An 11,997-nucleotide genomic window follows, 5' to 3' on the forward strand; every position below is an offset into this window, starting at 1 on the left:
AGTTACAGTTGTAAAAGTCACAGCACTGAACTTGACTGTTTTTCCTGGATCATTCTCCTTTGCGGTCGCCTTGATGTGAGCAGCTTCTACAGCGGAAACACTTTTCTTCACTGTGTGTTATGAGGAATCTAACAGTCAGCCGGTGGTTCTGTGTGAGACCCGGCTCTGACCTCCTCTTCCTCTGTTTGCTTTATTTTAGCTCAGTCCAGATATATTGCAATTTCCTCCTGTCGTGTTTACAGACGGCTAACAGATAGGAGGCGTCCGTCAAAGTCTGTCTGGGGCTTTTCTAGGGGCTTCTTCCCTCAGAGCATCAAATATGCCAGGAAGAGATCTTTGTGTTTGGAATCAATGTACATGTTTGATTCTGATGATTAAACCTGAACAAACTGCACATCTACTGTACATGTGCAATCACACATATACAGGGTTTGGTGCAAAAGGGGTGTAATTGGCATTTTGGCTGAAAATGAGTATTATGTATCATTGTTTTGATGGTCAAAAGAACACATTGGTAATAAACAAAATTCAAAATAAGGGGGAAAATCCACAAGACTCAAGTGTCCATGAAATCCTAGATTAAATTTGGTGCAAAGAGGGTGTTACTGCACTTCATAGCTTTTTACATAGTATCAGTTTTCTGAATCTTAATCTCTGTAAAAGTGTAAATAACTCTGCGCTGAATAAAAAAAAGATGCAATCATTTAAAATTTTGTTCTTGCTCTGCTGTAATATTAGAGAGGGAGATAATAATTTATTTTCCTTGACTGTACGAAAATGAACCTGCAGTATGTGCAGTATTTCTACAGTATTTCTACACCAACCACACATGTCATCCAACACCCCAATACACCATCACTCCATATCTGTCCACTGCACCTTTACTGCACTTTTGCTGCTGATGTTTTTGCACTCTCGTTAGCTGTAGTTGTACTTTATCGCTAATTGTATTTTATTGCTTATATCTTGTATATTGCTTAGATTCTGTACTTTTTATGCTGATATTTTATATTTCTTATTTATTCTTTGTAAATGGGAAGTCTTTGTATATATGTGAAGTTTTAATTCGATGCACCATTTGAGGCTGATGTAATTGCAATTTCGTTGTGCTTGCACAATGACAAAGTTCTTGAACTTGAACTTGAAATTATTTTGTTCCTTATGGTGACTATTTAAAATAATTCCCAACTCACGCGAGAGAGAGAGAGAGAGAGAGAGAGTATTAACTACAGAGAGACTCACTTGCTCAGATCTATAGAGAGACTGTTGGGTTCTGTTCACTTACTATTTCTTCAGTTCTTTGGAGTGGGAGCAAAACTGCCCCAGGAGTGCAGCTTGACCTTCCTGGCTTTCCGTAGGTCTTGTTCTACTAAATAAAGTCCTAATTGGCAGAGAAACACACACACACACACAGCTTCTATTGTGGCAGGCTGTATCTGTGGTAGAACTGGCCCTGTGGGATTTGGTGTTTGTGTTTGAGCTTGTGTGTAGATTATGATGTTGAGGGGAAATCTGATTAGAATAATGATGATAGATGAAGATGACAAGATGTTGACAGCAAGGCACCATGAATCAAAGCCATCCTCTGAAGTGTGTGTGTGTGTGTGTGTGTGTGTGTGTATGTAAGAAAGTATCACTGTGAGTGTTGCAGAAATGTCTTTCGATGGCTCTCCGAGATCAAAACTCTTTGAAGAGTCTTGTTTGTTCAGACAGAAACCTTTGAAAATCCAAGAGTGTGAAGTCTGTGAAGAGTCGCGATGAAATGGAGCAGAGGAGATGTCTGTGCACGCGTGTGTGTGTGTGTGTGTGTGTGTGTGTGTCAGTACAATCAGAATCAATAAATTCTGTTTTCGTCTCGCCTCAAAATGTTTTTCATCTGCTGTGAAAACAGTCTGATCAAACTTCCCCAACTGATTTGGATGCATGTTTTCACCGTGGCAGGCGGCCCAAACTGGAAAATGTACAAGTATTGCAAAGCAACGCTCAACAAGTTTGTTAAATAATGAGTCAGCATGAGCCTGCACATGAATAATAGAAGCACAACCGTCCCATTGGTATTTATTTATTCCCTTTAAATCTTTTCATGTGAAAAAACCTTGACCTTAAGCAAACTGCTCTGTGATTGTATGAAAATATGATAGAAATGATCGTAGCAGAAATAACATCTGCGTGAACTTAAGACGTGAAAATTAGGTTTGCATGACATACAAAAAGGTCATAGTGATTACTTTTGCTGAATATTGAAATTGTGATGTGAAATCAAGTACATGTGGACAACTATGTCTACGTATTTTTCAACACTTGAAAAAATGTGAAGACATATGTTGCATCGGCATATAGATACTCTGTGGCTCAAACTGTAAAATACAGGTCAGCTATTACAAATATAGGCATGGCACTGACCACAGGCAAATATTTGACTTATTCACAGGGCAATTAAGCATAAAGCTACAGAGAATTTGCACTGAGCAACAAGGCTTTACGACACTAAAGGCTTTATAATGCTTATAGCGTGCAAATTAGTTCTTAAGGAAAATGAATAAACTAAAGCCAGAACAATGATCTGTTAAACAAAGAATAAACATCAAGCACTTCCTCCAGTGACAAATACAATGTACACAGACTTAAAATCGCTTAATTCAGTCAGACTAAAACACTCAAATATCTAAAACCAAATCCAATTACCTTGGAATCAATAGCAATATTCATGCTGTAGCACCGTTCCTCCATCAGTAACTTGAATGGTGTTTGCACTGACTGTCCTGCAGTGCTTCCCAAACCCTCTGCAGCATGTCACACACACCCCAGCAGCCATGTTCAAACAAGGCAGCAGCAAACACATCGTCCCCCACAAATGAAATGCAAGTGTAATATTGAAAAGGCAGGAATGACGTGGTGAGATGCTTCATTTTCCTATAAGTTTCGTGACTGAGATATGCGACAGATGGATGGATGAAGAAACGCCAGGGACAAACACATTTTCTTGTCCCTCACCCATGTTTCATTTCATCTCAGTGGTGTCTGAGATATCGCACGCAAATACATGGACGAACAAATGAATGAATGGACGAATGCTGTAGTTCCCCCATTGTGCCAGGCAGCGGTGAGATACATCACTTCTCCAACGTTTTTTGGGGAAGTTTTCATTCATCTCTCTCTCTCTCTCTCTCTCTCTCTCTCTCTCTCTCTCTCTCTCTCTCTCTCTCTCCTTGATGTCTAACTCTATATTTCCCCTAAAATGAGCAGATACATCACTTCCAGTTTTTTGGGGAAGTGAAGAAAATTCAATCAGCAGTGTCTGAGGACAAACAAACAAAAGAATGAAGGGAGATCAGAAGTCCATGATCCATCATCAAAAATATCTCCTTTGGGAAGTTGTGGTGAAAAAACAAACAGTGAATGAACAGCTGGTGGCTCAGTTGTCTTATACCGGCAAATACCATGTAATCGAGACGTCCGGGGGTTCAAATCCGGCCCGGATCTTCATCACATGTCATCACCCTCTTGTTTTCTCGCATATTTCCTGTTGCTCTCCGCTGTCAGCTGTCAAAAATGAAGCAAAAATGCCAATAACTAAATAAATAAATACACTTCCTTGCCTCTAACCGATCTGATCTTCTTAGACGAGCACCTTTTTTTTGTAAGAGATGTATTTTGTCCAACAGACCACTCGATAGATAGATAGATAGATAGATAGATAGATAGATAGATAGATAGATAGATAGTGGAGGCTGTTACCTACAGAGCTACAATGCTGTTTGTTGTTTCCTCTATTAATAGTAAATGGCTGTGTTGTCACTCTGCCTGCAAACACCTGGCCAACCAGGAAGACACGGAAACTCCAGCTTCATTAAATCTTAATCATCTCAGTGTGTGTGTGTGTGTGTGTGTGTGAGTGTGTGAAAGCATATGTGTTTTGCCTCTTCATTTTGCTGAGAGTGTGATCATTCGCTCGGAGAAAAAGAGAGCCATGGAAACGGAGATGAAGGAGTGGAAGAGGGGATGTCAGAAGGACGGTATTTGTTTTCTCGGCTCAGTGAAGCATCTGCTCCATGTTCCTCCCAGACGTGGCTAATTAGCAACAGGGGAGGCAGTGTACACATGTGTACATAGCCAGGATTGATCTGTTTCTGCCCATCGACTGTACTCTTATTCTGTCGTTCTGTCTCTTACTGCATTTATAGATCCTCTGCCCATATTCCCCTCTACAGCAGATTCTTCTTGTCTCCTTTATTAGATATTTAACATAAAGAGAACACACACACACACTTATACGCCCAGTAGCTTGCTGGCTTGTTGATTAGAGATGATGATGGTGCTGGGATATCATACCATCATTTGACTCTGTCCTTCAGACCCTCTGGGCCAATCAGATCCAGCCAGAAGACTCATCTAATAAGAGTCTCTGGACCAATCAGATCCAGCCAGAAGACTCATCTTACACCTGTCAGACTCTCTGGACCAATCAGATCCATCCAGAAGTTTCATCTTATACCTACCAGACTCTCTGGACCAATCAGATCCAGCCAGATGACTCATCTAATAAGACTCTCTGGACCAATCAGATCCAGCCAAATGACTCCTCTAATAAGACTCTCTGGACCAATCAGATCCAGCCAGAATACTCATCTAATAAGACTCTCTGGGCCAATCAGATCCAGCCAGAAGACTCATCTAATAAGACTCTCTGGACCAATCAAATCCAGTCAGAAGACTTATCTTATACCTATCAGATTCTCTGGACCAATCAGAACCAGCCAGAAGACTCATCTCATACCGATCAGACTCTCTGGACCAATCAGATCCAGCCAGAGGACTCATTCTATACCTATTAGGTTCTCTGGACCAATAAATCCAGCCAGAAGACTCATCTAATAAGACTCTCTGGACCAATCAGATCCAGCCAGAGGACTCATTCTATACCTATTAGGTTCTCTGGACCAATCAGATCCAGCCAGAGGACTCATCTTATACCTGTCAGACTCTCTGGACCAATCAGATCCAGCCAGAAGACTCTTCTCATACCGCTCAGCCAGGATATAAACACTCTGTGGGTGTCTTGTCCCTGACTGCAACAGACTGGAGGGTCTTTAAAACGTTCAGCAGCTTCTCTGGTGTGTCAGAGTGGTGGGAGCTTCCTGGTTCCTGTTCATTATCACTGAATAAATTATAAACTAGAAGAAACACACAGAAACCCATCGAATGGCTTCAAGTCAACAAGTCACGTCTTGCTTCACCACGACGGGCATTCTTTACATGTCTGTTTGTTGGGGATCTGGACGTGCGTTTATGCATGAATAGTCTGTGTGTGTGTGTGTGTGTGTGTGTGTGTGCACCGTGGCCCATAGAGGCTTCTGGAACAGCTAATGAAGGCCTGTTCTGAGAGCTGGGTCACAGTATTAATAACTAGAGCCAGAAATAGCCCGCATACCATTAGTATGCTAATACAGTCAGCAGGGGGCCTCGCCCGCTCCCTCACCTACAACATTTAATTGTGTAACACATCTCTTGTATACGAGTTTAATGTGAAATGATGGCGATCACTCATAATGAGGCTATTTGGACTGGGACCTGCTGGATCTTGGTGTGAGAGAGAGAGAGAGAGGGAGTGTGTGAGGAGTATGTTCACATAATTACCAACCTTGAAAAATAGAGTCTGCACACTGTATCCAGAGTGCTCCCAAAATTTTAATCTAAAAATACATCACAAAATCATTGACGTTTCAACCCCGCGGGTCTCCTTGTAGGTTATCTGTGATTGGAGGGTTCAGAGAGGGGCGGGACTCAGACTCAGACATCCTTCATTAGCTGCATTAGTCATTTAACATTCTCTTCTTGACTTTCTCCAGGTACTTATTGGCACGTAGCACCATGCAAATGGCCACTCGCAGAACAGGAGGGCAGAAGATTAGAAACAAAATGCACTTTAGATGTAGATTTGTAAATTTAAAAAATGAAATATCATTAACTCAATATAGCTGGTTTAATTTTGGAGCGATTTCAGGTGAACAACCATGTATTCATCCTCTGTGCAGTGGTTTTCAGCTGGGAACAGGTAAAGTAGTAACAGGTAACACAAAACTGCTACTCTATAGAAGGTGATCACCTGGCACCAAAGATCAGCCAATAGCAGATGGCCATTTCAGTAACATGCTTTTTACCATTAGATGTCAGGCTTTACACAGATTAGGGTTTGGGTTTTAGTTATTCTTTAAGCAGGCCTAATAATGAATATTGATAATTACACAGAGCGATTAGGAATAAAATATTATAGATTAGTTTAAGTCTTTATCAAAGACTTTATCGCAACAAGAGTTACTAAGTGCTTTACAAAAGCAAATAAAACATTAGTTAACCGAATTAAAGCTAATAAATAGGTCTACATTGTCTAAATATTGCTTGTTTACCTACATTTAAAGCATATATAGCTTGTTCTGCCATGGGGAGTCGTGCAGAGGAAATGACAAATGACCACAATGCATTCTGGGCAAGATGTGCTCCTAAAGTCTAAGTAACAGAACGGCATTTAAGATGGAGGTGGGGATTCCTTAGAGAGGAAGTGTCGACGTTGAAGAGCCCAAAGAAATTCGACCTTTTGACCCGAAAATCATCACAACTTTGTCGCTCTCTTTCGCTGACTCCCTATCTCTCTCTCTCTTTTTCCATCTCTCTCCCCTTCTCCCTCCGACATGCATTATGCATGTCTTTCTCCTGCATTCCTTCCACCTTTATTTCACTGTCACTCCTCTTTCTTTCTCCCCTCACCTCCCCCCCTCCTCTCTCTCTCCCTTCCTCTCTGACATGCAGCATAACTCCAACCCTGCTTCCACCTCTGTTCCACTCTGCTTCATTCCTCTCTCTTTCTCCATCTCTTTCTGTCTATTTTCCTCCTCCTGTCTTTCTCTAACATCTTCCCCCCCTTCTCTTTCTCTCTCTCTCCTTGACGTCTAACTCTATATTTCCCTAAAATGAGGAGATTTCTGCTGTCTAAGCAGCAGACAGGCATTAATGGGGACATCAGCGGGATGTGAGAGGCGTTTTGTTTTTAAACCCCTGAAGAGAAACGAGCTGAGGAGGAACGGAGACTCTGAGCTCCTCCTCCACCTCCTCCCTCTCTCTGCTTTGATGGTCACTCATTACTCATTATAATGCTACTCAGACTACATCACTCCATCTCTTTATCATTTTCTCCCCCTCTCTCTCTTTCTCCCACTAACTTCTTCACCCTCTTTCTCGCATTTTCCGTGCTTTAATGGCCATGCATTACTCAGCAAAATGCTACCCAGAATACATCTCGCTCTGGCTCTTCATCCCTTTTTTGTATCTCACTTAATCTCTCTCTCTCTCACACTCACACACATACATATATTCCTATAACTGTGAGGACCTTCATTACCTACATTAATTCCCCGACCCATAATCCTAACCTTAACCCAAGTCCCAACCAAAAATAACCCCTTTAAAGAAGTGAGGACTGTCCAAAATGTTGGCACTTTGGAGGATTTTTCGATCTTTATGAGGCCATGTGGTCCTCATAAATATAGAAATATAAGAGCATACACACACACACACACACACACACACACACACACACACACACACACACACACACACCTAGAACCACAGCTGGCTGGTGTACAGAAAACCTCAAAGCAGCCCACTCACACAAAACCTCATGTCTGGTTTGGAAGCTATAATAACTTACAATACTTCCCTCTTACCCACTCACATTCAGTGCAGCTTGTGGTCTCCCACTCTCTATGAAAGAGTCCATTCATCTTAAAGTAACACACAGAGTTTTTGGGACTTTGGCCTGTTGGTCAAGTTACGTGTTAAGTGATGAGAACATTGACAACAAAAACACCCATGTGTTCCCATTAGATCATTTGCTAAAGTGCATGCTAACTGTTTAGCATTCACTGTGTTGAGTGATAGTAGGCGACTAGCAGTATCTCAAAAGTGAGAAAATGAAAATGTGCAGCAGCGCCTCAAACTACCAGGAACTACTTTACCTGTTTCCATAGGAAGCTGACAACTAAAAATCACTGCGCAGTGGATGAATACGTGGTTGCTCGCCTAAAATTGCTCCAAAATTAAACCAGGCTATATTGATTTAATGATATTTCATTTTTTTAATTTATGAGTCTACAGACATATTATAAAAAAACACTAATAACTTTTTATTACTAAAGATCAATCTTCTTACTTTGGATAATGCTTGTTGCCTGCCGTTATTTAACATATGCTATAGAGTGATGTACCGGGGACACATGGCTTGTTTTGGTGGCTATGTTGTCATCACTTAACGGATAAGTTGAGCAGTGGGACAATTTCCCGAAACTCTGTGTATTCCTTTAAGGAAACTGACCAACCTAGAGCCCAAATGGACTCCTCTGTGCTACTGGCCTGCAGCATTATACTGAGTTCAGTGGAGGCTTGTTAAAGCGAACATCTTCCTGTACTGTGGCCATTTGTTCAGAGCTAAGAGTTCATTTATCTCAGTGGATGCTGATCTGTCAATAATACAGTAGGAGCCAGGGGTAGCAGGGAGCCAAATGGACAGTTATGAATATCCACTATTTTTATACACTGTGTGTGTGTGTGTGTGTGTGTGTGTGTGTGTGTGTGCATGCATGCACGGGCAAGTTCATCAGTCTCATTGTCAATAGAAAAAGCTCCCTGCAGCACAGACTGCCTCTCCCTGTTATGGATTTGGAAGATTGAACACAGAAAAGCAACATGTTTCTCTGTAAAGTTCCTCAATGAAATCAGAGGTTAGTGAAGATGGAACGCTTTAATATGAAGACAACGCTCTTTCCAACTCTGAACGAACTGCTCCTACCCTCTCAGAGGAGAGATAGCGAGAGGATGGTGGAAAAAGAAGTGTGTGTGTGTGTGTGTGTGTGCGTGTGTGCGTGGGTGTGAAAATATCACTGTGTCTGTGTGATTAATGAGTAGGCTCTTTGGACACTTCAGGCTATGGCATCCAGAGAGGAACACACACACACACACACATACACATGCACATACACACGCACACACACACACACACAGAGTAAACCGCTCCCTGGCTTAATATTGAGCATTGTTGCAGCCTTTTCCCAGGGAAAGCTCTGTAAAGGTTGTGAGCCTGTAACGATGCCCGATAATAATCCTCTCCTGGGTATTATGCAATGCACATTTGACCTAATCTGGCAGGCGGATGATTGTGTTTTAGGGAGGGTGTGTGTGCACGCTCCACTGCTCCCAACCCTGATAATGACGCAAGGAATGGGGATGGGGAAAAAAAATCTATATAAAAAGATTAAAAAGTGCATTTCAAGCCGTAGCAACAGTAGAGATTTTTTAATCATAAACTGCAGTGGATTTGAGCAGAGCCATTCATCATGAATTTAAAGCCTCTAGTTTGGACGTTGATCCTTCCTCTGCTGCCCTCCTATTTTTGTTTCTAGAGAAGAGTTGATTATGAATTTGTACCACAAAATCAGCAGTCCAGCCACCACATTCTTAGATTAGAGAGGCAGTAGTCGTAGTAGTGTTAGTAGTAGTAAGAGGAGGAGTTTAGCTGTGTTAGCAGCAGCAGCAGCAGCAGTAATAACATCATTAGGCTGCTGCATGGCCTTTAACTGATGTGTTTTCATCTGCTTTTTTAATGTGCTTGTTTCTTGTTTTTGTCTTTTCTTTTACCTTTGCTTTGTAAACTGCTTTGTGTGGAAGACAAGTTGACTATTAGCAGTAAGATTTAGAACATATTAGCCTACACTGTCTTGTCTTTCTAAACTTTAGCCCTAATCTCTAGTAGCTTCCAAAGCAAGTTGTAGCTTGAGAAGAGTCCTTTTTTTTTTTTAATCTTTGTTAGCTTACTAGCTATCCAGCAGGCTAATTTACCAAAGCAACTGGTGTTAATGTTTACATGCAACTGCTAGCCACTAACACTAAAGTTAGCTTCTACTAGATACATTAGCTTGTGTTTAGCCTACAAGACGTGATGGTTAGCTGACCAGATACTATCTAGCTTTTGAGCTGACATTAGCTAAACACAAAATCGATCAGATGACATATCAAATGATCAGAAATTATCACTTGCTCGGTACATAAATGATTCATGTCTATCCAGTTCTGCTGAGACAAGTTCTGTGTTTAGAAACGCAATTAGTTCCTCTGCCATTGCCAAGCAGCTGAGGCCCTCCAATATGGCTGCCAGAGGGTGCGTTGGGCTACATCATTTGAAAGCCCGCAGTAGAGGAGGAGAGCTAGTGTGTGTGTGTGTGTGTGTGTGTGTGTGTGTAATTGAAATGAAAGATCAGTGTTAAAATCCCACATGGCTTAGCATTATATCAGTGCTTTCCCTGTGAATCACACAGCGGTTCCCTGCGATGTGTCCCTGAGCTTTTTATTTATCTGCTTATTTCTGCTGTAGCCTCCATGGTGTGTTGTGATTGTTCTTCATGTGTTTCATAAAGGATCTGAGTTGTAACCTTGGAGACGGTTTTGTCGACGGCGGAGGAGCCTCCAGGACTGAACTCTGCTCAGATTTTGGAGATGGAGGAGTGTGGCAAGCGTTCAGCAAGGCACACAGACAGGATGAGATGAGCTGAGGCTTTTTCACACTGAGTTAAATGACAAAAAGGGCACCTTCAGCCTAAACACACACACACACACACACACACACACATACATACACACGCACACACACACACACACACACACATGCAGGCAGGGTGTTGGTTTTTGTCAGAGAGCTGTAAAGTGTTTCAGCTCTGTGACTGCCCTGGAGCAGCCCTTCACACTACATCACACATCACAAGACATCGCATGGCATGACATCAACTCAGAGAGGGAGAGGGAGAGAGAGAGAGAGAGAGAGAGAGAGAGAGAGAGAGAGAGAGAGAGAGGGAGAGGGAGAGAGAGAGGGGGGAGAGGGGAGAAAGAGATAGAAAAGGAGATAGAGAGAGAGAGTGATATGGGGAAAGGGGAGAGAAAGAGCGGGAGAGGAAATGGGGAAAAAAAGAACACACACACACACACACACACACACACACACACACACACACACACACACAGCAGGGATGTTCCAGTGTAATTCTTGTCTGTGCCGAATGTAAAACATGAAGCAGAACACACAGTCAGACACACAGAAGCTGATATTTCTCTGTGTGTATGTGTGTGTGTCCCTGTGTGTGTGTGTGTGTGTGTGTGTGTGTGCGCCTGTATGTGTATCAGTGTGTGTGTAACTGCATTTGTGTGCATATCTGGATTTGTGTACCTGTATATCTTAGTGTTTTGACTGGTAGGTAGAGGGTAGAGAGTGTGTGTGTGTGTGTGTGTGTGTGTGTGTCTTAACTACTGTCTGGTAGGTAGAAGGTCATTAGGAGGGTAGAGAGCTTTTATGTGTGCGTGTGTGTGTGTATGTGTGTGTGTGTGTGTGTGTGTGGTAGATAGGAAGGCCATTAGGAGGCTGGAGAGTCTCCACTCCACTGAACCAGACATTTTTAGCCAGGAGTGTTTCACAGTGGCCCTGTTGTGATTCCAGCCACTGTGGCAGGGGGGCGTAAATAACTGCAACACACAGCAAGGACAGAAGAAGAAGAGGAAGGCTAAGCAGCAAGAATTACTGGACTGATCCACAAATAAGATGCTATCACACTCCAAGTGGGGCAGTTTATTGTCACCGTGTGTGTGAATGTGTGTGTGTGTGTGTGTGTGTGGCTGTGTGTGTGTGTGTGTGTGTGTGTGTATTCTTGTTTAGCCAGACCATTCTCACTTCGTTTTGGCTGTACCAGTGCTAAAGAACGGCCTGGCAGAACCCATTTTTGAGCTCGGATAGTGCAAAATAAATATTTGGGTTTTTTTGATTATCAAGCAACCAATCACTATCGTCATTCTCACGCCTTCCAAAACAGTGTCGGGAGGAAAATATTGCTGTGGAACTAGCATGTGGGCCTGAGAAGAGCCGTGTCCCGTATCGATGTTAGCGTGCAGGGCAGTGTCAGCAAT

Source organism: Centroberyx affinis, unplaced genomic scaffold, assembly GCF_046629955.1.
Source record: "Centroberyx affinis isolate AG114_WGS23_722 - 3 ecotype Tasmania unplaced genomic scaffold, CSIRO-AGI_Caff_v1 ptg002521l_1, whole genome shotgun sequence".
NCBI lineage: Eukaryota > Metazoa > Chordata > Actinopteri > Beryciformes > Berycidae > Centroberyx > Centroberyx affinis.